General features: G+C 41.9%; 1 long non-coding RNA gene and 1 pseudogene across 1 annotated transcript; one reads left to right on the plus strand and one right to left on the minus strand.

Annotated features, from left to right (window-relative positions):
- Positions 1-4,732: 4,732 nt before the first annotated feature.
- Positions 4,733-7,280, plus strand: LOC123586936. The gene is made up of 2 exons (XR_006707027.1): positions 4,733-4,806; positions 7,133-7,280. It is a non-coding gene; the product is annotated as an uncharacterized LOC123586936 (long non-coding RNA).
- A 7,828-nt stretch (positions 7,281-15,108) lies between these two features.
- LOC123596337 lies at positions 15,109-16,368 on the minus strand (annotated as a pseudogene).
- Positions 16,369-25,045: the final 8,677 nt, after the last annotated feature.

Raw genomic sequence — 25,045 nt, forward strand, 5'->3', positions numbered from 1 at the left:
TACTTTAGCTTCGTTTTGCACTCTGAGGATTTTCCTTGGTTTCTTACCACTTCTGGCATGTATTCAACAAGAGTTTTTAATGGTTTATCCAGACTTTAAAATTGTTTTCCAATGGGAGGATTTTCCGGGGTATTTTGGATGACTTATGGCCAGAAACAGAAGTCCAAACAATACATTTTAAGACAAGAAAAAAAAAAAAAAACCACTTATCATTGGGTGAATGGGTTTAATAGATAAGGGAATATAAGGGATAACAGTGGAAAACAGAGCCCAATTCTTGAACACAAAAGGAAAACCAGTAAAAGCCAAGGCAGATTTTACTCCAGTTTCTCTCTGAATAAGTGGGGGGCTCTGTAGATCTCTCCCCAAGTCTAAGTAAAGCTCCTTAAAACAATCTTCAGCCAGAGGATCACCAGTTATTTAAATTATAACAATTCCTAACATGTAATATTATTAATTATAATTATTTAAGTTAGTTCCACGCCCAGCGTAGAGCCCAACTAGGGGCTTGAACTCACCACTCTGAGATCAAGACCTGAGCTGAGATCAAGAGTAGGATAGGTAACCGACTGAGCCTCCCAGGTGCCTCGATTGTTTTTTTAATTTTTATTTATTTATTTTTAAGCTCGACTCCAATGTGGGGTTTGAACTCATGACCCTGAGATCAAGAATTGCATGCTCTCCAGACTTAGCCAGCCAGGCACCTTAAGAAACTTTTTTTTTAAATGGAAATTGTAAAATATAAATATGATCCTGTCATCCTGTGCTTAACATACATCAATGTCAAAGGTTTTCCATTGTTTATAAATTTCCTAGCATGACGAATAAGGTCTTCCATTGTCTGCACCTTTGCAGGGACTGTTGTCTCCACCTGGAGTTCCATTTTTCTTTTTTGTCCACCCAATTTGCTCCTACTCATCCTTTGAGAATGTATGTCAACTGCATCACTTCCGTAAGTTTCCTCCTTCAACCCCAATTCCTACTCCTGCACCGACGGTCTCTTCCTTCTCCTCATTCTAGTGAATCATCTACACACAAAACTGTGTCACATCACACCATATTGTTGTTACTTGTTATGTTACCGCTTGACCACTGAGTACGCTAGAAGTTATTTGAGCACCAGGCAGTATCCTAGACAGTTCCCTATCCCAAACACTCAATTATTGTGCCTAGGAAAAAGATGTGCAAAAAATTGGTCAAATGACCAAATGGAGTGTTCCAATTTCCTAATCAGGTTGGGAGGCTGTACATTTTAAAAATAAAATCAGGGGGCGCCTGGGTGGCGCAGTCGGTTGAGCGTCCGACTTCAGCCAGGTCACGATCTCGCGGTCTGGGAGTTCGAGCCCCGCGTCAGGCTCTGGGCTGATGGCTCAGAGCCTGGACCCTGTTTCCGATTCTGTGTCTCCCTCTCTCTCTGCCCCTCCCCCGTTCATGCTCTGTCTCTCTCTGTCCCAAAAAAAATAAACGTTGAAAAAAAAAAAATAAAATAAAATAAAATAAAATCAGGAATCCCCTTCAGTATGAAATCTGTGTAGCAACCTATTTCGGCCTTTTCTAAATCTGTTAAAATAACAGTGAAGCTATAGAAAAATGAAAAAAAAAAAAAGCCTTGTATCTTTAAAAGCTAAGGCTAACAGACAAGCCAATGACAGAATGTGATGGTGATCCCCACCAGCGATCTGATAGATACAAGTGAACTAAAAATTAAGCATATCTAAGCCTCACATTGCTAGATTTTGTTTTGGGTCACACAGGATTTCTGGAAATAAAAAGCCAAAGCACTCCTGTCTGAAAGCCCACCTTCTTTACTCCCATACTGAGGAGACATAGGGGTTGCACTAGTGACAAGAACATGCTAATTAATCTTCAACACTTTGGGCACTGACTTAAGATAGAAGATGAATTCTCCCATCCTCCTCTGCTTGAACATGTCTCAGTGAGAGTCCCAGAAAACAAGCATGCAGGAAATAAAAGAAAGGTATGAGCTCCTCATAGGAGTGGGGGCTAACAGTGGCATGTTCTCTTCATATAAATGCAATTTCCAGGAGTGAAATAAGCCTAGTTTGTGTTCACGTGTGTATGTATGTAGGGGCAGGGCAGGGGTGGGGGTACAGCCGGAGGGCAAGCAGAACAGACTTTCCAGTGCACACAAGTCCTTTTCTTCAGTGCAACTGAATAACAGAGGTCCAGGCAGTGAAAGAGGGTGAAGTTGCCTGTGTACTGAAGATTTCTCTTAGGAACCCATCCAGTCACCCTCCACATAGAGACCCAAAAAGCAGATGAAACCATCAAACAATGGGGTGTTCCCACTTATAGTTTATATATTTTGCTTATTGGTAAGCAGCGTGGCAGATTTCCTCTCATGAGAATGGGTAAAGATAATGAGACCAAAATGAGGTATACAAATGTTTATAAAAAGTAAAAGGAGGGGCGCCTGGGTGGCGCAGTCGGTTAAGCGTCCGACTTCAGCCAGATCACGATCTCGCGCTCCGTGAGTTCGAGCCCCGCGTCGGGCTCTGGGCTGATGGCTCAGAGCCTGGAGCCTGTTTCCGATTCTGTGTCTCCCTCTCTCTCTGCCCCTCCCCCGTTAATGCTCTGTCTCTCTCTGTCCCAAAAATAAATAAACGTTGAAAAAAAAAAAAAAAGTAAAAGGAGACGGGATCAAGAGGGCTCGAAGAAAAGCACAGCTCTGAGAATGAGCCACCGGCAAGCTTAGAAGCAAAAAATCACAAAGAAAGAACAAATGACAGCAAAAAAGCGGGGGGGGGGGGGAGGGGGAGAAATTGATGAGATAAAAAGAGATATAAATGAAATAGGAAAAGACTAGCACAAATCTAAAATTTTATTTTGAAGAATATATATATAATGTCAAGAAATTCTGGAAATTGGAGCATATAGAGGGGCGATTTACTGTACCAAATACTAATAAATTATTGTATTAAGTTGGATTCCTTTGGAAGTTGGCTCTGAGGTGGAGAATCATATGTAGGAATTTTACCAGGATATATACTTAGGATCAACCCCTGTGAAAGAGTAAAAAAGCAAGGAAAGAGGAGGAAAGAGGCACCAGCAGGTGCCTATAGCATCTCCTTTCCCTGAGGGGGTAGCCGGAACCAAGATGGCCCCTCAAAGTTGCCCAAATGAAGACAAGGAGCCGGATCTTTATTCTCCTGCAATAGTTATGGAGTTCAACTTTTCACAGGAGGAGGCAGTTTAGCTTGGATGAGCAACTTTCTTTAACGGAGTGCTGTCCTAGGAAGTAAGTGGGGGAATTCATGCCTCAGTCTCTCAGGGGGATCTTGGTGGTGTCTCACAGTATCCACTGAACTCCAGAAAGAAAATAAGTGAAACACAGTGATACCGGATCTGTATTCCTAGAACTGAAGAAGATCTACATACCTAGAATATGAATGCATATACAAATCCAGAATACAATAAAAGAATGTAGACAATTAGGAGAGGGGCACATGGGTAGCTCATCAGGTAAGTGTCCAACTCTTGATTTCGGCCCAGGTCATGAACTCATGGTTGATGAGATTGAGCTCTGAGTCAGGCTCTGCACTAACAGCGTGGGATTCTCTCTCTCCCTCTCTCTCAGCTCCTCCCCCCCCTCAAAATAAATGAATAAACTGAAAAAAAAAAAAAAGATTTGTAGGAGAAAGAATGGATTATTCAATAAGTTTCAGGGTGACAGGGGATTAACAATTTTGACAAAATTAAAGTTATGCCTTTAGTTTACCCTATATTGTTTAGGATATAGATTTGCTATGTGAGATCTGAAAGAATCCAGGGACTTCAATATGATAGTTGTATATGATCATTTTGTAATCTGGGTGGAGGAAGTGCAGGGGTAGAATGGTGAATCTAATACATGAATCGCCCACTCTCTGCATGTTTGCAGACGTGGCACAAACACGTTGTGAGCAGCTAGATGGAGGACGAAGAGAGGATAAAGGCCCTCCTTTTGAGAAAAGACCCTGAAATTGCATGTCACTTACGCCCGCACTTCATTGGCCAGGTCATACCCGCAAGAAGGCTGAGAAATGTATTTCATTCTGCGTAGCCACGCATCTCGCCCAAACGCAGGCCTTTTACTTCTACGTTGGAGAAAGTAAGCATCAATATTGGAGACTACCTCTGTCACAGACACCAATTCCAGGCGAATTAAACTTTTATTCAGAAAAAATGAAATGACAACCATTGGCAAAAGCTTATGCCAGGATGTGGGAAATAAATCCCCTCAAATATAGATATTAAAAATATTATTATAACCAAGTCTGTTGATCTAGGACTTGCATTTCTAGTTATTTATCCTGAGGCATGAAACAAAGATGTGTGCAAACATTTAAGTGCAGTGGGTATCACAACATTATGATTATGAATAAAAAAATGAGAACAAGAGATTGTTCAATATTTGACAATATGAGATACATAAAATATTTTTATTTCTTTTGTCTTTATGTAGAGTTGATTCAGCCGACAATGGACTACTATAAAGTAATTAAATATTTTGGTGCGGGGGCGCCTGGGTGGCGCAGTCGGTTGGGCGTCCGACTTCAGCCAGGTCACGATCTCGCGGTCCGTGAGTTCGAGCCCCGCGTCAGGCTCTGGGCTGATGGCTCAGAGCCTGGAGCCTGTTTCCGATTCTGTGTCTCCCCCTCTCTCTGCCCCTCCCCCGTTCATGCTCTGTCTCTCTCTGTCCCAAAAATAAATAAACGTTGAAAAAAAAAATATTTTGGTGCAAAGAATATTTGATGTAATGGAAAATACTCAACACATGTTATTGAATGAAAATTTTTCAAAGGGGTATGTATAACATGAAGCTGGATTTTTAAAAATATTTATGTATTTATTTATTTTGGAAGAGAAACAGAGAGAGAGAGAGTGCACATAAACAGGGGAGGGGCAGAGAGAGAGAGGGAGAGAGAGAATCCCAAGCAGGGTGCAGGGCCCCAGCTGTCAGTGCAAAGCCCGACTTGGGGCTTGATTCCATGAACTGTGAGATCATGACCTGAGCCAAAACCAAGAGTTGGATGCTTAACTGATTGGGCCACCCGGGCGCCCCAACATGATGCTGGTTTTTGAAAGAGCATGTACACATCTAGGAAAGCTAGAAAAGTGTAAGACAAAATGTTAATCACAATGTGCATCACTATTTACCTATATACTTTACCCAAACATGTATAAAGTATCACCTTGAAAGTAAAAAATAAAATTCTTTAAAGGAATCGAGAGTCTACAGTATTAGTAGGATGCATGAAGTGGAACACACAGCAGTCATGGGTGACTTCCGAGAGGATGGCACTCGACATGGCTCTGGAGGGCCCTTGAGGGACATATGGGATTTTTTTTATGTTTGGAAAAGGGAGGAGCATTTGTCATGGCAAAGTGACAAGGCAGAGTAAAGTTTGTTCAGGGAAGAGTGAGCAATTTAGTGTCTTGGAAGGATAAGCCTGGAAAGTCAGGCTGGAATGGGCTTACAAAGCGATATTAGGAAGCTTGAGCTCTTTCTCTTGGGATAATAAAGAGCCATGGAAGATGTCAGTTGGAGGGAGTCGTGTGATTAGATTTGACTACTGAAAGAGGCAAGGTGGATCGTTCCAGTCCCTCTCCTCCCCAACTGTGCCATCACTTCCTGGCAGATGGCCAGGAGAATCCTGGGCTTTTCAGCTTCCCTCTAGTTTCGGGAGCGCGTCACTTTGAAATTCATCATTGTACCTTGTGTTCTCCTAAAATTCATCTGTTGGAGCCTCATCCCCAATGTGATGATATTAGTAGTGTTTATAAGTCAGCCCGTCTGTGGTAATTTATTATAGCAGCCTCCGTGGACCAAGGCACACTTTGCTATTTGAATGTGTTTCTTTTCGCCAGGCGTATGCAGTGTTCTTCACCTCCCCAGCCCTCGTAACATTTATTTCATTTCTATTTCCACATATACTTTTGTATAAGTTCGTTAACATGATTATATCAAATAAGCTTTCTTCACGCATTTTGATAACAAATTTTGTTCGTTCCGTAGTTTTTTTTTCCCCATGTATACATAAATGTGTATGAAGTTTTCCAAAAAAATGGGATCATATCACACACGCTTTACTGAATGTGCATTCCTTTTCTCATCAATAACTGGAACTATTCTCCAATTAACTGATACAATTCTAAGTCATTCTTTTCAAAAGTGCACATCTTGTTTCTATGCAATATATTTTCAGTCACTTTATCATCTATAGCTTTACTTTTTGTCTAGTTTTTCATCACCACAATGCAATAAACATTCTTACATATGTTTGCTTCGGTAGCATACCCTAAAAGCAAAGTTGCTGGGTCAAGGGTAGGTGTCATTATAATTGTAAGAGGAAGCGGCCAGAAGGATTTTCAAAAAGGTTTAACGCTACATTTCTAATGGCCTTGGGAAAGAACACTCTGTTGTAGAGATCTTCACCAGTGATAAATATAATAGCTTTTCGGCATTATTGTTGCCAGCCCGATGGATATAAAATGATATCTTATTATTTTTATTTGCATTTCTCTAGCCACTAGTGAATAGCTGGTGTGGTGCTCTTGTCTATTGGAGCTGTACTTCAAGAGTTATTATTTATATCCTGCTTTCCAAATCTTCGTCCCTTCATAATCTTTTTTGATATAGGGCCAGCTGACTGGTCAATTTAAATTCTTCCTGGCCTCTGTTGACACAGTGTCCCTGAGTACTGTTAGAATTCACATTTTAAAACATGAACTGACTCCTCTGTACGAGTGTCTCCCTCGAGAGACTTAGTATGCCTTACCCAAGCCAGATAAACTCTAGGCAGGAGGAATTGGGAAGTTCACTCACATCCCTCTTCTGGGGAAAAATGGGTGTGAACAGTACACAAATCCCTAACTCCTAAAACACCTAAATGAGTTCAGTGCCTTATCGAGAAATGCAGGTCTGCAGCTGTGGGATAAGGTCTCTGCGTGTCAAACACCACCTTTGAAAACATGAACTAGCTTGCAAATAAAGCATTCCCTGGGCATAACTGGATTTCAGAATGACAGATGTGACTCTGGGCGGTCTTGAAGGATACTCTGGGAGGGTGGTATGTTTCTCTCTCATTGATTGCTCAGTGTCTGTGCTCACCATTCTAATCTATTCCAGCCAGCTGCATGCGGCAGATTATTACCTAGTCAATGTGGAACACGGCCAACCGCTGGGGAGGCATCGGACATTATGCCATCATGTCAAGCAGTCACCAAGACCAGCCCTTTCCCCTGGAGCCCGTTAACAATTAGAATGTTGTGGATTGCTCCGTCTTCTTGTCACTACAGTAAAAAAAATCGAGAGAACTCAGCCTTGCTGTTTATGACTAACATCATCTGGGTTGTGAGAGGACTAAAGCCCAGCAGGGATTCTCTGCTTCTAGATGCCCCCCCGCCAAATATCCCTCTGCCCACCACATCCTCATCCAGGGTTAACTGAGAGCACAGCCTGCTCCAACTGGTTCTAACCTGTTTGCTCCAAAATGATTTAAAAGAGAGAGAGAGAGAGAGAGAGACTTCTCTGCTTCCTTTTTAAGGTAGTAATCTCTTTGATACCAAAATAATTACATAACCATAGACATTACAGAGGAAAAGACCATCCCTGTACATGTGACAGGTCCCCAAATCACATCAAGAAGGATTAAATGACTTGCCAATTACAGGTTAGCCAATGTCAGGATCAAGACCCTGACATGTGTACCCTGACTGTAACATGAGTATTAGAATGTTCACGGATGATTTTCAGGGAATGTGCGGAACCCCCAGAATTGTGTGAAAACTTTGTGTCTTCTTTTTTGGTGGGCAGGAGTCCATGGTTTTTATCAGATTCTCAAATGGCTCCCAGGTCGAAAGTGACTTAATAAGAGTTACAATTCCAGGGGAAGCTCAAGTCCTCACTCCAGTGGCCAGGAGGGACTCTCATAAGGATCGGACCAAGTTAGAAACTTTGAAGATATACAATAGGACCCAGGCAGCAGAATGAAGAGAGCTTTTGGTGGAGAAGCAAAGATGGTGATTCTCTTTCAACTTTAGGATCTATTCTCCATGTGCTCTGTTTTCTCATGAGGCAGATGCGATCACGTGGAGCTCTGAGTGTCCTCTGTTTGGGACTTCCCTTCATTCTTTGATGGCCAAGGGACTCTATGATCAGGCTTAGGGCATGGAACCCTGGACAAGTGGACTCAACCGATTCTACTCAAGGCTTCTCTGGCCCTTGCCAACTGTCATTATCTTTGGTGAGGAGGAGCCACAGGACCAGCTAGAACAGAGGGCAGAGCTGATTGGACACTTCTCCAGACCTTCCTGACCCAAAAAGAGTAGCAGGAGCTGAGGCTCCCATGCTGTTCAGCTCAATTTGCCAGAGTGAGAGACCAGACCTGAGGTTCATGTAGGAGCCTGATTAGTAATAAGCCTAATAAGTAATAAGACATCTACCTGGAGGGGCCACTCTGTGCAGCTGTCAGAGGCCCATCTCAGGAATAAGAGGCTCCATGGAGATACAGAAGCTGGAGACCGGCTGCATCTGACATGACTAATGTCATTTACTATTGATTATCCATGCATCTAACTGCATTCAGGCTTCCAAAAGACATCACCAGTGGGTCGTGTCGGGGAAAGGCAAGCTCATTTTAGTAGCCATGCCAAGGAAACTAGATTTGCAAAGTAGGTCTGACGTACATTGACCAGCATACTTTTAAACACATACTTTTAAACACATACATGTATATGTGTATATACACAGGCACACGTTTGCCTATGCAGGTGTAAAACACTTGCCTGCGGTGAATGGAAATGATTTTGAACAACCACTTCTCTCAGATGATCCACACCACGGGTGCTCTTCAGTAATGCAAATACGGAGGAAACAGAGACCATCTTTATACTCTCCTCTCCTATTATTTGTGGCTTAATGTTCAAACACCTGGCATGTCTGAGAACAATGTGGTACCTCCTTCCAGTAACCAGCAAACTGTATCTGCTGCTCATCCTGGACTAAATCTCATGGATCTCATGCAGGGTATAGCTCCAGCTCCAGCTGGCTTTTGTTTCAAAGCTATTGCCTCAATGTCCTGAGCCCTAAAAGATTCATTTATTCCGTAAGTATTTATTAAGGGTTCACTTTGTGACAGTCCCTGCTCTGAGAGCTGGAGACACAGAAAACTAAAACCACGGCCTTTTTCAGAGATTGCATCTTGGTCTTAGGAGACAAGCAAATAAAACATGCGAGATGGTGATCACACTATGGGAGAAAGAGAGGGATGGGGCTGCAGAAGTGGGGCGGGGAGGGTGTGTGCATGTCATTTAAGATAGAAAGCCTCAGGGGCGCCTGGGTGGCTCATTCGTTTAAGCGTCCAATTTTGGCTCAGGTTATGATCTCACAGTTCATGGGTTCGAGCCCCGTGTCAGGCTCTGTGCTGACAGCTCAGAGCCTGGAGCCTGCTAAAGATTCTGTGTCTCCCTCTCTCTCTGCCCCTCCTCTGCTCATGCTCTGTCTCTCTCTGTGTCTCAAAAATAAATAAATGTTAAAAAAAAAGATAGAAAGCCTCATTGAAAAGGAGACATTTGAGCAAAGATCTGTCAGAGGTGAGAGTGCACCATGTGGCTGTCTAGGAGGAAAGAGCTCTAGGCCGAAAGAACTGCGAATGCAAAGGTCCTGGGGTAGGAACCTGCTTGGAGGCCAGTGTGGCTGGAGCACAGTGACTGGAAAGTCAAAGAAGTGGCAGTGAGCCATGACCTGACACCCAGGAGTGGAATCTGACTCTGATGTTTTATTTGATTAGCTGTTTCTTTTTTCTGAGTTGCTGAACAAATACCTACACTGTGTTGTTTTTTTTTTTTTTTTTTAAGAATTTAAACTTGACAAAGGTCATTTCTGGAAAAAAGGTTCTATGATGTTTCCTTCATAATCTCTCTGTTTTGTTTTGTTTTGTTTTGTTTTCCCAATTCTTGTTTCTCTCAGACCTTCTTTAGCTCTCTAGCTGTCCATGCTTTTGTTGCATGGCTTCAAGTTTCTACCTTCCAAAAAAGAAAAAAGATTTCCACCTTCAAACTCAAAAGCAGGTGAGACCCGGCAGCACCTGTATGTCAACGAACCAGACCCACGAAATACATGCGGCGAGAGAAAAGCACCAGTCTTTGGCCCACTGTCAGGTCACTGGGGAAGAAGCCCTGGGACCAAGGTGGTCATGGCTCCAGGCACAGCCCAGCCCAGGATCCCGTCTCTGGCATCATGAGAAGGACCTGTTGGCTTGTGTTTGCTGCCTGCTGCTGCTCCCTATATCAGGCGGCCACAAATAGGATAGGATATCAGCCCTGCCACAATTTCCTGGCTTCATTTCTAGCCTTGGTAGGATTCCAGTAGGCTCACTGCCCATCTGCCTCCAAATCCACTTGCCCCCCTTCCCCATGTCCTTGTAAACCTTGGTCACTGGTTGACTACCACCATCCCCTGTGTCAGTTACCTAGTGGCGACCCTGGGTGGTCATGACTGTGTTGCTCTTCCTCCTAATTACAATTTTGTTGTTTTTTTTTTAAGTTTTTATTTACATTCCAGTTAGTTAACATACAGTGTAATATTAGTTTCAGGTGTACAGTATAGTGATTCAAAATTTCCATATATCACCCAGTGCTCATCACAACAAGTGCTCTCCTTCATCCCCATCGCCTGTCAACCATCCTCCACCCACCTCCCCCATCAATTTGTTGTCTATAGTTAAGAGTCTATTTCTTGGTTTGCCTCCCTCTCTCTCCCCCACCCTTGCTTGCTTGTCTTATTTCTGAAATTCCATCTCTGAGTGAAATCATATTTGTCTTTCTCTGACCGATTTATTTCAGCATAACATTCTCTAGCTCCATCCACGGCATTGCAAATGGCAAGATTTCATTCTTTTTATGGCTGGGTCACACTTCGTTGTGTTATACACACACACACACACACACACACACACACACATATCTTTATTCATTCATCAGTTTCTACACTTGGGCTGTTTCCATATCTTGGCTATTGTAGATAAGGCTGCTATAAACATTGGGGTGCTTGAATTCCTGTGAATTAGTATTTCTGTATTCTTTGGGTATATACCTAGTAGTGCAATTGCTGGATCGCAGGGTCGTTCTATTTTTAACTTTTTGAGAAACCTCCATAGTTTTCCACAGTGGCTGCACCAGTTTGCATTCCCATCAACAGTGCAAGGGAGTTCCCCTTTCTTCCAGTTCTTGCCAACACCTGTTTCTTGTGTTTTTCATTTTAGCCATCTGACAGGTGTGAGGTGGTACCTCAGTGTGGTTTTGATTTGTATTTCCCTGATGATGAGTGATGTGGAGCATCTTTTCATGTGTCTGTTGGCCATCCGGATGTCTTGTTTGGAAAAGTGTCTATTCATTCATGTCTTCTGCCAATTTTTTAATTGGATTATTCATTTTGTGGGTGTTGAGTTTTATATATTATTTATATTGTATACTAACCTACCAGATATGCCATTTGCAAATATCTGCTCCCATTCCACAGGTCGCCTTTTAGTTTTGTTGGTTATTTTCTTCGCTGTGCGGAAGCTTTTTATTTTGATGAAGTCCCAGTTGTTTACTTTTGCTTTTGTTTCCCTTGACTCAGGAGACGTATCTAGAAAGAAGTTGCTATGGCCAATGTCAAAGAGGTTACTGCTTGTGTTCTCCCCTAGGATTAAAAAAAAATTTTTTTTAATGTTTATTTATTTTTGAGAGAGAGGGTGTGTGTGTGAGCAGGGGAGGGGCAGAGAGAGAGGGAGACACGGAATCCGAAGCGGGCTCCAGGCTCTGAGCTGTCAGCACAGAGCCTGACACGGGGCCTGGACCCATGAATTGTGAGATCATGACCTGAGCCAAAGTTAGGTGCTCAACCGACTGAGTCACCCAGGCGCTCCTCCTCTAGGATTTTTATAACCTCAAACTATTTCAAAAAATAGAAAAGAAAGGAAAACTTCCAAATTCATTCTATGAGGCCAGCATTACGAGATACCAAAACCAGATAAAGACTCCACTAAAAAAAAACCCCACAGGCCAATATCCCTGACGAACATGATGTAGACATTCTCAATAAAACACTAGCAAACTGAACCCAACAATACATTAAAAAAAAAAACATTCATCATAGTCAAGTGGGATTTATTCCTGGGTTGCAAGGGTGGTTCAGTGTTCATAAATCAATCAACATCATATGCCGCATTAATAGAAGAAAGGATAAGAACCATATGATCATTTCAATAGCTGCAAAAACAGTATTTGACAAAGTACACCATCTGTTCATGATAAAAATCCTCAACGAAGTAGGTTTAGAGGAACAAACCTCAATACAATAAAGACCATCTATGAAAAACCCACAGCTAATATCATCTCAGTGGGGAAAAACTGAAATTTTCCTCTACAGTCAGGTACAAGTCAGGGATGTCCACTCACACCACTGTTATTTAACATAACTAGAAGTCCTAGCCACACGATCAGACCAGAAGAAGAAATAAAAGGCATCCAAATCGGCAAGGAAGAAGTAAAACTTTCACTATTTGCAGATGACATGATATTCTATATAGAAAACCTGAAAGACTCCACCAAAAAACTACTAGAACTGATCATCGAATTCAGCAAAATCTCAGGATGCAAAATCGATGTACAGAAATCTGTTGCATTTCTACGCAGCAATAATGAAGCAGCAGAAAGAGAAATTAAGGAATAGATCCCATTAGCAATTGCACTGAAACCCATAAGATACCTAGAAATGAACTAACCAAAGAGGTGAAAGGCCTGTACCCCAATTAAAATTTGAATCTATCCACTGATTTCACCCTCCTCTGCTGTGAGCCTTGTCTGGTCATTGCCATTCTAGCCAAGTGACTCACATGGCCTCCAGCTGTCCTGCCTGATCCATTCCCTGCAGAATAGTGAGATGATCTTTCTAAAGAGCAAATCTAATTGTATCACTCTTCTGGGTAACTTAGGATAAAACCCAAAATTCTTCATATGACCAGCAAGGGCCCTGTGTGATTTTTTTCCCTGCTTCTAGAGCTTAACATGGCTCACCTGTCTCCCTGTTTGCTAAGCTCGAGCCATTCTGCCTTTTTTTTTTTTTAGTTCCCAAACATACCCAGTTACTTCCCAATGAGACTACATGTGTCGAATCTTCTACCCGAGGTACGCTTTCCTGTGCCTTTCTCTCCTCGGTAACTTCTACCCACCTGTGCATCTTAGCAAGTATAGTTCTTCCTCGGAACAGCCTTCCTCACACTCGACTAAGTTAGATGCCCCCTCCTATATGGCATTTCTGCACCCAGAACTTTTATTGTATGGCACTAGGCAAAATGGTCATTGATTTCTTTTTTTTTTTAATTAATTTATTTAAATTCAAGTTAGTTAACATGCAGTGTAGTATTGGTTTCAGGAGTAGAACTTACATAAAACACCCAGTGCTCATCCCAACAAGTGCCCTCCTTAATGCCCGTTACCCATTTAGCCAATCTCCCCACCTACCTCCCCTCCAGCCACCTTCAGTTTGCTGTCTGTATTTAAAAGTCTCTTATGGTGTGCCTCCCTCTCTGTTTTTGTCTTATTTTTCTTATGTTATTGTTTATTTATTGTTTGGACTATGAACCTCACGACGTCAAGGAATTGCTCTTTCCTTTTACCTTGTGTTCTCAGCTCCTGTTTTTTTAAAAAAATTGTATTGTATGGAAACAAATTTGACAATAAATTTCATATATTGGAAAAAAAATTGTACTCATGAAACTTGTTGAAAATGGTAAGGCAGACATTTTTCAGGGGGACTGGTTTTATAGTAGAGGAAAGATTGGGTTCAACTTTGAACATGAACACAGGAGGCGGGGAATTACGGCTAAGGAGCAAGGCAGGGGGCAGGGGATAGAGCATCACTGAGAGGCAATATCAGCTGGGGGATTATTGCTAGACCAAAGCAACGAGGTTCTTGCAAGAACACGGAGTTGAGGAATCTGATCAGATTTGTAGGAATCTGATCCTACATTGACCCTGTAGGATTCTTATCTGCCCAGGACAGAGCCCAAGTTTGGGTCTTGAGGATTTAGCAAGCCTGACTAGGGCTGGGTCACACCTAGCACAGTGCCTAGGGCATAGTAGGTGGTCTATATATATATATATATATATATATATATATATATGTATATACGTATATATACGTACATATATATATATATATATATATATAATGAATTAAGTGCCTATCTGTTGGTGTAGAAGTGAGTGTGATTAACAAAGCTGTCAAATCTAATTTTACCCCTAACATGAGCTTACAGCCAAGCTCTTCTCAAAAACTGAAAAATGAATTTAATAATTTAAAATGCCCTTCACTGTATCTGAAGTTAAATTTTTTTGAGTTCATTTTGCTATGTAGCAGAATAAAGGGCCTTGAAAAAGTACAGCTTCCCACAATAGATACATAACTCTCCAAGTGATTTTAGAAAGCATAGCTATAGATTTAGCAAGCAGCATTTTGTTGCAGAATAATATGATTTATACCATGTACCGAACCAGACAGTTTCTTTCTTTAAAGCCAGTAGGAAAGGTTGCAAGCATCTAATGGAAAGCGTGAAATATTAGCAACTGTTTCATTAGTCACTCGGACAGTCTAGTCAGCTTGGATGCTGGTTACTGTGCCCAATAAATAAGAAAGTAATTCCTCTTCCTACTTAAAATCATGGCTACAAATTTTAAAATCATTTCACGGTGTGTAGACAACCAAGTTATGCAGCAAATGTATTACTGTAAAGACACAGGGGGCCTTAAACTAATTCTCCAAACAAAGCACATTAGATCAGATAGATTCTGGATATTTTCTGTTTTGTTTTGCTTCTGGCCCCTATTTCAAGCCTTAAACAGCTCTGGGCCACACAGCGGGGGTAGGTACTCCTTGCGGCTACCAAAATCAATGGAAGGTCAACTGATTTACCTTGCACTCAAGTGGATAACCTGCTGAGTGACCTTTTGTGAATCAAAACGTGATTCCTTCAAAGACTCTGATCTCTTTCCAAAAATAAAAAGATTTTTTTTTTTTTTTGGCAAGAGAACTTTTTATGACTTTTATGTGCAGAAAACTCAACAGTGTCCACTTAACCCAGTCTTCGCGTTTTCCTGATTGGCGATGCCATCCACCGACTTTGGACCCGGGACACTGCCTGCTCCGTCATGGCGGATCTCATCATATCTGTCATTGTCATCGGTCCTGCTGGCTTCCGCCAGCTTCGCCAGAGCTCCTTTGTCTTTGGAGTTAACCTGTGTGAAGGACAGCAGTGGTGCAGGTCTTCCTGTGGACCAGACACCCCAGCCTGCACTTCCCCTTGATGATGTAGTAGGGAGCCCCCTTCTTAGGACACAGGGCAGGCAGGAAGACCACAGGCTCAACGGGATCCACACCATGTGCAATCACTACCGGCTGAGCTTTCTTGTCCACCAAGGTGGTGACCGTATTAACCCCAGCTCAAAGGACAGGTGACCCGTTACTGGTGTAAGAAGTGAGACGATTCATGTTCAGAAATACCAAATAAATGCAGTGCTGTCTAGTTAACAATAGGTTTACAAACTGTTGGAAATATGTAGGAGACTCCCCCACCAATGGAGTCCCAAACCCTTAGACACTTCACTTCCTGGTTCTTTTTCCCCGCCCCATTTTCCGGATTTACTTTCCCAGGCTTTGCAATGAGCATGCGCCAAAGAACTGAAGTCTCTGCATCACCTCCAGGAATGTACTTTTTTGTACCTTTGAACGTACTCAGCCAATGAGGAATCAGGGAAGGGACTTGCACACTAGGAGACAAATTGCCCGTTGTGGCTGCCGGGAGTGTGCCTGTCCATCAAACACTCACTCTTGGAAGAACATTGATTAAAGCCTCACCTCAAAGTGCTCTGAGTCTCCACCTCCCTCCTTTGATTGGGTCAGTGGGCTTATTTTTCACAGTGGGGACACCTGCTTTGCCAGCAGCTTTTTTCTCTGCCCTGGGCCAACAATCTCTGCTGCTTCTCTTGCTTTGTCTCTGGTCTGTATTTGTGGGCCAGCTTAAGCTGAGTAGCTGTTTGGCGGTCCAAGGCCAAGGTCCTGATGGACTGGTCAATAGAGGGAGGCACTTTTAGAAGCTTATGTGAAAAAGCCCTTTGCCGCTGCAGCTGGATATAGCGGGGCTATTTGACAAAGAAGGTGAGGTCCCTTGTGGGCTGGATGTCCTGGCCGATGCCAGATGTCTTGGGCCTTTTCTCAAACAAGGGACTGACTGCCTTCTTGGCCTCCTGCTTCTTCAGGACAGCAGGGACAGGGCCCCTTAGCCTTCTCTCCTTCCCCTGAGCCTTCTTTCCTTCCAGCATCTTGTATGGCTACAGGAGAGACAGAGTCCAAAATTAGAAGATTTAATGACTTCTAGGCCCAGCACTGCTTAATTCTCAAACACAGTAACTGTTCTCACCCTTACCGTCGTGTGCCTGCATTTCCCTTTTTCTTTTGTTCTGATGTCATACTTTTTCTTTCATTGAGCTTTTTCTTTGGTTTAAAAATGCCTCAAGTTTGTTTTTATTTTTGGAGACAGCTTCAATTTAAAAACACTCAATATGTACAAATGTGACATTTATTTTATAAGTGTACAGAATGACACTGTTTATGTAAAATTTTTAAAACACAAAATGATCCTAAGTAATGCTTGTAGAAAGAAGCATGCATAGGAAGTGAAGATACGAGACACGCACGGAAGTGACACCCCATCTTAGGATAGCCGAGACCTCCCAGAAAAGACAAAACCGGGATGGACTGGTTTAGCATTAAACCAGCTAAGATTTCACATTAAAATCTGTCACATTCTAATGCAGTACACAAAACAGATTTGCAAGATGGCAAGCAAATGTGGTGAGTGGCTGGCTCCCAGAACCCAATCTGGAAATGCTCCAGAGTGAGAATGAAATTGATGGACCTGCCTAATTAACTTAAAGACTGTCAGAACCCCCTGGGGCATCTCAAGTGGGGTGATGTGGGTGGGAACTGCAGGTCAGACTGAAGGAGGACCGGAAGCCACAGCAAGCAAGAGACAGAAAGAGATCTCTTAACTCTGTTCTGCTCTCTCCCCAGATTAGCCCAAACGGATCAGCCCGGTCACCCCGTGCAGGAAAAAACCTGAATTAGAGCCTAGTGCTGGAGGCAGGGGCGAGTGATATCTCGGTGGAGCCGGTGGAGCAGCTCTGGAAGAACAGATCGCAACAAACCCTGGTTATCACCCGAGGGAGGTGACAACCCTCTGGAAACCTGAGCTCGTAGAGAAATATAATGATTGTCTAAAATTCAGCTGAAGAATCAACATAAGGCGAAGCACGATGAATTGATTTCACTTCTATGTGGAATCTAAAGAAACAAAGTGAACAAAGAAACAAATAGAAACAGACTCATAATTGTTGGGGAAGGTCATCAAAAGGACATGACAACCAGCTGATCTGTGAGATGGGACCCCGAGGCTCCTCACCCCCTCCCCTGTCCTTGGAATGTGGGTTCTGCTTTCCAGCTCCCGGAGGCTGCTCCTAGGACCTAGGCTTGAGATAGCGATGTGGTGTGGAGAACACCCACATGAATCAGTGACTAAACCCAGTTAAGGCCTCTTTATAAACTTTTCGGAATTGGCAAAAGCAGGTCTGAGAATCCATTTGTCTTGCTGCTGCTCAAGGGAAGCCTCGTATGTAAATTTCCTTTGCTTATTAAAACTACCACCTACCAACCTGGAGTGGCCTCTTTCTTCAGTCTCTTCCTGCCTTCCTAGTACTGATGGCCAGTTTCAGATATACACCAGGGAAGCTCCTCGTTGGATTGTGAATCAACACGGATACCGAGAACAAACACGGTTGCCAGAAGGAAGGGGTGGGGGGATGGGCGAAATACGTGAAGGGGATTAAGAGGTACAACTATAAGTTATAAAATCAAGAAACTGTGAAATTAATAAATCACAGGGATGAAAAGTAGAGTACAGGCCTACGGTCAATAATACTGTCATCTGGCGACGGTCGTATAGAAGTGCTGAATCACCGTCTTGTCCATCTGAAACTAACACATTGTCAACGCTACTTCAGTTTTTTAAAAAGTAAACAAAAGCAATGTTTTCCAGGAAGATATTGGTAATTTGAAGCAGGAACGAAGGGTTATGAAGAAGAGCCAATTGCAAATTATCATTACAGTAAGAAAATCTGTAAATGGATTGAATATCAGGATGGATAAAGCCAAAGAATGAACTACTAAAGTGGAAAAAAAGACATGGAAAGGAATTTTCCCGGAAGGCAAGTATGCCTAAAAAGAGCAAACTATAAGAGAAACGTCAAGAGAGGAGGATTGGAGAAGCTTCCGAAGAAGACAATGAAATAAATGGAAGGGAGAAAATATTTGAAGAAATAATGACTGGGAATTTCCCACGATTAAAGAAACAAGGAAGACCACAGACTGAAGAGGTTTAGAAAATGTCAACTGAGGACATAAGAAAAGCCCACACTTTGTTATAATACAGTAAAGTTTAAGACCATGAAAGTCAAAGATTCCTGACACAAAGAAACAAAAGTCAAATTGATACCAGACTTTTCAGTAGTGATATTAGTGAGATCAGGCTAATATTTTCAAAACGGTGAAGGAGAAAATAAAATTAGAAGACTTAGAATCTGTGTAGAGTGTTTCCGTCTAGCTGGTTTCTTGTTTAAGTGCAATAAATGTAGTCTCCAGCATGTTATTGTCTCAGAGGGATTAACACAAAGACTCTCTTTGAAACCACTCTTGCAGGAAGTATTCTGGCAAAAGAAAAGGCATCCAAAAGATACAAAGAGATACAGACAGGAACTAATGGTGAGTAAGCCTGTATTTGGATTTCACACACCTGATTCACACGTATTTTTGTGTGTCCGGGTTCTTTCGCTTTAGCATAACATCTTTGAGATTTGTCCACATTATTATATGTCATCTGTGATACTTTCAATTATTGCAATTTTGAGGGATCAGAGGGAAGAGAGTCAAAAGGGCAAACAGCCTAGATTTGAAATACCTGAGCTGAAATTCTGACTCTTTTTAGTTGTGTCACTTTGCACTAAAGGATATAATCTCAGGGCTGGCTGTTTGCACAGATCTCTCTAAACCTCAATTTCCTTAACTTCAAATGACTATAAAAATACTCAGCTCACAAAGGTGCTGTCAAGATTAAGATAAAATAAGTGAGAACTTGGTGCTAGACACAGAATAGTTGTTCCTGGAAGAGGAAAAAAAAAAAAAAAAGATTTGTTCCATCTGAATATAGCTGGCTACTCACAGATATTGACTAATTACACTTCCTTAATGATCAACCACAGAGGGGATGAAAAGGAGAAACTGTTTTGTTTTGTTTTGTTTTTCCCCATCAAACCTGACAATAGGAACCTTATGTTCTCCCCTGGAATACAATTTCAAGGTTTCAAAGAGATTATATATAAGAATATATCATTTCAATTTGGAAAAAGAGCAAGCAATTAAACATAGAGCCAGCAGCAAGGCTTGGGGCAGGAGGGACCCTTGTGAGTCTTATCTTGAACTTCAGAGTGTGGATCCCAGCCATTTCCATTGTCTTTCCTCAGGGAGGATAAAATTAATTTGAGAGATTTAAAGATAGACATTCCTGCTATGTTAAAATATTGTGGTGTCCTTCAGCAAGATGCTATGACTCAAGCAAAAATCTTTTTCATGAGAATAAAGCGGAACCAATGTATTTGGTGGCATTAAAATGAAACGATAGACCCAAAGACCCCCATCATCTTCCTGCCTATGTTAACATCAGCTCAGAGAACTTCTTCCCATCCACATTAATGATTCCAAGATATAGAGAATTAAAAATGTAGCAATCATTTCCAATTATCTGGGATGTTCTTTAAGAACTATAGGGCGTGAACCACTGAAAAGATCTCATTTAGGAAGGAAGGCAGTCTTTGAATATCTTGAACACAGACACCTTAGACTACACTGACATTCTGTTATCGTGTGGTTTGATGTGACAGTTGAAATGACCATTTAGCTGAGGCATTTCTACATTGGTAATTCATGGACTGGGTAACTTACAATGAAAAAAAAAATACTAAAGCAATCATTTTTCTTGTGGTTAATTTTATATGAATAGAAAGAGATAATACAAGTCATTCCTTTTTCTAATACTTCTGAATAGGGTTGATCTCATAGAAATTTAATTATAAAACACATGTATGAACACTGATGAATCTATTAGGAGCCTGTGGCACAGACAAAAGGTTTGGAAGTAGCTTCTCTCCAATAAAAACTACAAGGTTAAGAAAAACAAATGTGTCATTGACTAAAAGAATACATCTTTATGCTGTTTTTTTAGATTTCATATATATTTATTCATTTATACATAAATAATCCTATAAAATAGGTAGAGCGAGTGTCATGTTCTCCACTTTATAAGTAAAGAAACTTGGACTGAGATTTTTGAGCAGCATACTATTAGAAGAGATGATGCTTTTCCCCAGAAGTTATCACCGCCTCCAATTTTCATGGCCCCTTTTTCATCTATGAAGCATTTAGAGACAACTTGCTAAGGCAGACCACTCAAACCAGGTTAATCCAGAAAGAAGGGAATGAGTGGGTTCCCGTAACTAGGAAAACCAGGATGACTGAATGCAGACGGAATCAGACTCCACATTATTGACGTTTCTTGCTTTCTTTCTTGCCTCAGTCCTGTTCTCTGTGTGGCTGTCTTTCCCTCCCTCTGCAAATGGGCTTCCTCCTTGTGGCTTGGTAGCCCGACGTACCACACTTCCTTTTAGCACCCACATTACAAAAATGCCAGCGTCGGGGCGCCTGGGCGGCTCAGTCGGTAAAGCGTCTAACTGGCTCAGGTCACGATCTCATGGTTGGTGGGTTTGAGACCCACGTCGGGCTCTGTGCTGACAGTTTAGAGCCTGAGCCTGCCTCTGATTCTGTGTCTCCCTCTCTCTCTGAGCTGCCCCCACCCCCATGCTCTGTCTCTGTCTCTCTCAAATATAAATAAACATTTAAAAAAAAAATTTAAATACCAGGGCCAATCTTCTTCATTTGCTTCCGTTGAAAAAAAACCGGGATCTCAGTTTGGGTCCCTTGTCATTTTTCTTTTAGCCATTTCCTGAGATCAGAGTTATAGGAGACTGTGACTGGCATGAGTAGGACCCCATCTCTCATGTACAAATTGGGAACAGAGCACATGACTGACCACATATAAGGGGAGGGGATGATGCCCCAAAGAAAAGGATATTGGCAAATACTCATTGTCTCCTGTATACTGGCATAGAAATAAACAGACAGTAAGCTTATGGGTTAGACTAGAACATTTAGAAACAGACACATGTCTATGTAAGGATTTGTTACAAAATTTTTTCTGGAAATTCAAATAGGTGGGGAAAAGATGAGCTGGATAATAAATGCTGCAAAAACTGAGTTGATGATGTGAAAACATCAGTAATTGTTGAATGTAATGAAAGGAACAAACGAATGAATGAATGAATGAATGAAGAGGTCTGAGTTAGAGTCTCATTTCTGCCACTTATAGCTCTGGGATTTGGGGATAGTTATTTCTCTCTCATAACTTCCATCTTCATTTTGATTCTTCATTGTTGGATTAAATGAGCTCTTAAAACTACAGAAGCTGCAATGGAAGTATTGGCAGAGGACACAAATACGTAATAAAAATACACAATCCCATATAAAATAAACACAAGGAGTACACTGGAAGGTATTAATGCTTATACTCCATTTTGGTGGAGGGAAGTCACATATCACTGATTTCAAACTTAAGTTGGTACAGCCTCTTTGGAAAGTGACTTGGCAATACTTTGTCAAAATGCTACAGAGTTTGTATGTTTTTCATGCTGACATTTCACATCTATGAATGCGATTTTGATTTAATTATAAAGATCCCTTTCGGGGCGCCTGGGTGGCTCAGTCGGTTAAGCGTCCGACTTCAGCTCAGGTCACGATCTCACGGTCCGTGAGTTTGAGCCCCGCGTCGGGCCCTGGGCTGATGGCTCAGAGCCTGGAGCCTGCTTCCGATTCTGTGTCTCCCTCTCTCTCTGCCCCTCCCCCGTTCATGCTCTGTCTCTCTGTGTCTCACAAAAATAAATAAAAAACGTTAAAAAAAATTAAAAAAAAAGGATCCCTTTCTAGCATTGTTTATTAGAACAACCGATTAGAACGGACCAACACTTAATAGATGATGGTGTATCGATAAATAGAAACACTAGAGTCATTAAAATAAATTTGTAAAAGAATATGTAATGACACAGATGTTCACTGTGTATTTTTATATTAAAATAGAGAATGTACAGATAGTAATGGGAGTAATTCCATTTCTATAAATAATATGTATTTAGATGATTTGTTTTTCAGAGTTGAAGGGTGCACAAGTGTAACATGGACAGCAGCTAAGGAGAAAGGCTTCGCGATCTCACCATCCTTGTTCACTTCCAAGCCTGATCTGTTTACAACCCAATTTCCCCCTATTCAAAATGAATATAACCAGACATACCTTACTGCAAAGCTGTACACTTTATTTTTTTTATTTAAAAAAATGTTTATTTATTTATTTTGAGAGAGAGAGCGAGCGAGCGAGAACGGGGTAGGGGAAGAGAGAGAGGGAGCGAGAGAGAGAATCCCAAGCAGGCTCCATGCCCAACACAGAGCCCAGCACGGGGGCTTGATCCTACCAACCATGAGGTCATGGTTACAATATGTATGTGGAAAAGTGGATACACGCTCAGAGATCAACCCACAGGTGCTTCTGTGTGGTTGGACAGTGGATCGTCATTTCTCTGCCTTGTTTTCTGCAAATGCTTCGTAATTCACGTGTTAGCTTTCAGACAAACACAGAGGTCAAAGGGATTTTATAGACTCTATTGAGGATGTGAAGAACGTTACACAAAGACTGGTGGGAAAGAATCAGTGTGAAAATTGTAGCTGTCCTTGGAAGGTGAAGTTTTAGCAACGTTTTTCTTTGTATTTGTCTCCATGTTCAAAACTTTTTGGGGCGCCTGGGTGGCGCAGTCGGTTAAGCGTCCGACTTCAGCCAGGTCACGATCTCGCGGTCCGTGAGTTCGAGCCCCGCGTTGGGCTCTGGGCTGATGGCTCAGAGCCTGGAGCCTGTTTCCGATTCTGTGTCTCCCTCTCTCTCTGCCCCTCCCCCGTTCATACTCTGTCTCTCTCTGTCCCAAAAATAAATAAACGTTGAAAAAAAAAATTAAAAAAAAAACTTTTTAAAACAAGCATGTATTTCTTTGTTGGTTTCCTAGTCTAGCTGCTTTTTGCCTTAACCTTCCCACCCTTTCCTCTTCCAAGGTAAAGGTGGCAAATACAATCATGAAATGATGGAAACCGCTTTCTTTGCCAGCCAGGAGATTCTGCTCCATTGCTTCAGGCATCGCAAAGTCAGTGATTATTGTCAATTTGTTTTTAAGTCCCACATTGGACATGCCATTTGGTATGTTGTCTGAAACATGGTGTCGCTGTGGGACTTACCATCTGAATTTAGGACTTGCCAGAAAATCAGAAATTAATTCTCTCAGGAGTCCAGACTCCTGTCTGCATGGAAGATGCATGCATGACATTCAGAGCCCAGGCATGTCACTTTGTCTTCATAGGAGACTGATTATTCTTTTGCCTTTTGGTCCATTGCACTTATCATGTAGAAAGAACCCGGACACTTTGGCACGCTGTTGTTTCCACACCGAGGGAGGAAACATGTTGACTGTTACTGTCATTGTTACATTAAAGTGTGTGTCAATGTATTACTATTTCCTCAGGTAGATTTTCTTCTGTACGATGATGATCTGTGGTCACTTACCTCCAAAGCACTGATTTTTAATTTGATCTTCTTAGAGACATTATTCCTCCAAAAATACAAAGAAATATCCATGCCTACACAGTGCTAAGATTGCAACACAGGAATAAGGAAAAAAATTGATTGTGCCCTAGGTGCCCTAATGTTCTTGTTGCTAAAGAAAGTGAACGGGCTGGAGGCCAGTGTAGCTCTATGTTACTAGTTTTAAATTGTCTTTTGGTTCTTAGTAGCTTAAGAGCCACAAGTTTTCACCCACTTGTAATTTTATGTTGGATTTCTCCACACAAAAGTAGGAACACTGCCTAAAGAAAACCAAAATAGATCCAACGAAATCCGCTAGCAGTCCATGAACTCCTTGTTTCTTTCTGCTTGCCCTGCTTTCTTCCTCATAATCTGAAACTGGACTAAATGACTCCATAGGAAAAGCAGGCATTTCCCAGCAGTAGGGTATAAGAGTGATTTTGAATTATACGGGTGATCTGCTATCCCCAACAAATGGACTAAAGGTCTGGATTGAAGGGAATTTTCCTAGCTTGACTTGTTAAGATTGCTTCACAGCAGATGACTTTTGGCCCCAGTGCCTCTTATCAGCTCTCAGTTGTGCAGCATGAGGTTGTGTAGGAGCAGACACTTATTTTGATGTGGTTTGACTCTATAAAGAAATATTTACGAGGCAGAACAGCTCAGGGTAAGAAACATAGAAGTTAGACATCAATTCAGCATGTATTAAATGTGATAAAATGAGTGACAAACAAGATGAATAAGGTCTAGAAATCTGCTGTGCAACATTGTACCTACTGTCAACAATAATTTATTGTACACTTAAAAGTGTGTTAAGAGGACAGATCTTGTGTTGTGTTCTTTTCAAATAGAAAGAAATGAAAGAAAGAAAGAGAAAAAGAAAGAGGAAGGAAGAAAGGGGAGAGGGAGAGAGAAAGAAAGAGGGAGAGAGGGAGGGAGGGAGGAAGAGAGAGGAAGAAGAAGGAGAGGAGAGGAAAGAGAGGAAGGAGAGGAGGGGAGGGGAGAGGAGGGAAGGGAAGGGAAGCGAGGGGAAGGGAGGGGAAGGGAAGGAAGAATGAAGAGGTCTGAGTTAGAGTCTCAGGTCTGCCACTTACAACTCGTCTTGGGATAATATTTATCTCCACATAACTTCCATCTTCACTAGAGGGTTGGAGGAGTAAATG

This window comes from Leopardus geoffroyi, chromosome B1 (assembly GCF_018350155.1).
Source record: "Leopardus geoffroyi isolate Oge1 chromosome B1, O.geoffroyi_Oge1_pat1.0, whole genome shotgun sequence".
Taxonomy (NCBI): Eukaryota; Metazoa; Chordata; class Mammalia; order Carnivora; family Felidae; genus Leopardus; species Leopardus geoffroyi.